The sequence below is a fragment of the Pseudoliparis swirei genome, unplaced genomic scaffold (genome assembly GCF_029220125.1).
Source record: "Pseudoliparis swirei isolate HS2019 ecotype Mariana Trench unplaced genomic scaffold, NWPU_hadal_v1 hadal_25, whole genome shotgun sequence".
Classification (NCBI taxonomy): Eukaryota; Metazoa; Chordata; class Actinopteri; order Perciformes; family Liparidae; genus Pseudoliparis; species Pseudoliparis swirei.
The window spans coordinates 1,530,789-1,533,288 of record NW_026613261.1 but is presented as its reverse complement, the minus strand read 5'-3'; the positions used below and the strand labels follow the sequence as shown (position 1 = coordinate 1,533,288).

General features: G+C 47.3%; 1 protein-coding gene across 4 annotated transcripts in view; it reads right to left on the bottom strand.

Moving 5' to 3' along the window:
- The window catches only part of saga (S-antigen; retina and pineal gland (arrestin) a), a 12,974-nt gene that overhangs the window by 4,377 nt on the left and 6,097 nt on the right, over nt 1–2,500 (bottom strand). The gene's annotated exons all lie outside the window — the stretch shown is intronic.

Genomic DNA, 2,500 nt, shown 5'->3' with positions numbered 1-2,500 from the left:
GGAACCTTGTCTCCTTACTCTATCTCTAAGGCTCCTAGAGGAACCTCATCTCCTTACTCTATCTCTAAGGCTCCTAGAGGAACCTCATCTCCTTCCTCTATCTCTAAGGCTCCTAGAGGAACCTTGTCTCCTTACTCTATCTCTAAGGCTCCTAGAGGAACCTCATCTCCTTACTCTATCTCTAAGGCTCCTAGAGGAACCTCATCTCCTTACTCTATCTCTAAGGCTCCTAGAGGAACCTCATCTCCTTCCTCTATCTCTAAGGCTGCTAGAGGAACCTCGTCTCCTTCCTCTATCTCTAAGGGTCCTAGAGGAACCTCATCTCCTTACTCTATCTCTAAGGCTCCTAGAGGAACCTCATCTCCTTACTCTATCTCTAAGGCTCCTACAGAGGAACCTCGTCTCCTTACTTTATCTCTAAGGCTCCTACAGAGGAACCTCGTCTCCTTCCTCTATCTCTAAGGCTCCTAGAGGAACCTCATCTCCTTACTCTATCTCTAAGGCTCCTAGAGGAACCTCATCTCCTTACTCTATCTCTAAGGCTCCTAGAGGAACCTCATCTCCTTACTCTATCTCTAAGGCTCCTACAGAGGAACCTCGTCTCCTTACTCTATCTCTAAGGCTCCTACAGAGGAACCTCGTCTCCTTACTCTATCTCTAAGGCTCCTAGAGGAACCTCATCTCCTTACTCTATCTCTAAGGCTCCTACAGAGGAACCTCGTCTCCTTACTCTATCTCTAAGGCTCCTAGAGGAACCTCATCTCCTTACTCTATCTCTAAGGCTCCTACAGAGGAACCTCATCTCCTTCCTCTATCTCTAAGGCTCCTAGAGGAACCTCATCTCCTTACTCTATCTCTAAGGCTCCTAGAGGAACCTCATCTCCTTCCTCTATCTCTAAGGCTCCTAGAGGAACCTCGTCTCCTTACTCTATCTCTAAGGCTCCTAGAGGAACCTCATCTCCTTCCTCTATCTCTAAGGCTCCTAGAGGAACCTTGTCTCCTTACTCTATCTCTAAGGCTCCTAGAGGAACCTTGTCTCCTTACTCTATCTCTAAGGCTCTTAGAGGAACCTCATCTCCTTCCTCTATCTCTAAGGCTCCTAGAGGAACCTTGTCTCCTTACTCTATCTCTAAGGCTCCTAGAGGTACCTTGTCTCCTTACTCTATCTCTAAGGCTCTTAGAGGAACCTCATCTCCTTCCTCTATCTCTAAGGCTCCCAGAGGAACCTTGTCTCCTTACTCTATCTCTAAGGCTCCTAGAGAACCTCATCTCCTTACTCTATCTCTAAGGCTCCTAGAGGAACCTCATCTCCTTACTCTATCTCTAAGGCTCCTAGAGGAACCTCATCTCCTTACTCTATCTCTAAGGCTCCTAGAGGAACCTCATCTCCTTCCTCTATCTCTAAGGCTCCTAGAGGAACCTCGTCTCCTTCCTCTATCTCTAAGGCTCCTAGAGGAACCTCATCTCCTTCCTCTATCTCTAAGGCTGCTAGAGGAACCTCATCTCCTTACTCTATCTCTAAGGCTCCTAGAGGAACCTCGTCTCCTTACTCTATCTCTAAGGCTCCTAGAGGAACCTCGTCTCCTTCCTCTATCTCTAAGGCTCCTAGAGGAACCTCATCTCCTTACTCTATCTCTAAGGCTCCTAGAGGAACCTCATCTCCTTACTCTATCTCTAAGGCTCCTAGAGGAACCTCATCTCCTTACTCTATCTCTAAGGCTCCTAGAGGAACCTCGTCTCCTTACTCTATCTCTAAGGCTCCTACAGAGGAACCTCGTCTCCTTACTCTATCTCTAAGGCTCCTAGAGGAACCTCATCTCCTTACTCTATCTCTAAGGCTCCTACAGAGGAACCTCGTCTCCTTACTCTATCTCTAAGGCTCCTAGAGGAACCTCATCTCCTTACTCTATCTCTAAGGCTCCTAGAGGAACCTCATCTCCTTCCTCTATCTCTAAGGCTCCTAGAGGAACCTCATCTCCTTACTCTATCTCTAAGGCTCCTAGAGGAACCTCATCTCCTTCCTCTATCTCTAAGGCTCCTAGAGGAACCTCGTCTCCTTACTCTATCTCTAAGGCTCCTAGAGGAACCTCATCTCCTTCCTCTATCTCTAAGGCTCCTAGAGGAACCTTGTCTCCTTACTCTATCTCTAAGGCTCCTAGAGGAACCTTGTCTCCTTACTCTATCTCTAAGGCTCTTAGAGGAACCTCATCTCCTTCCTCTATCTCTAAGGCTCCTAGAGGAACCTTGTCTCCTTACTCTATCTCTAAGGCTCCTAGAGGTACCTTGTCTCCTTACTCTATCTCTAAGGCTCTTAGAGGAACCTCATCTCCTTCCTCTATCTCTAAGGCTCCCAGAGGAACCTTGTCTCCTTACTCTATCTCTAAGGCTCCTAGAGGAACCTCATCTCCTTACTCTATCTCTAAGGCTCCTAGAGGAACCTCATCTCCTTCCTCTATCTCTAAGGCTCCTAGAGGAACCTTGTCTCCTTACTCTATCTCTA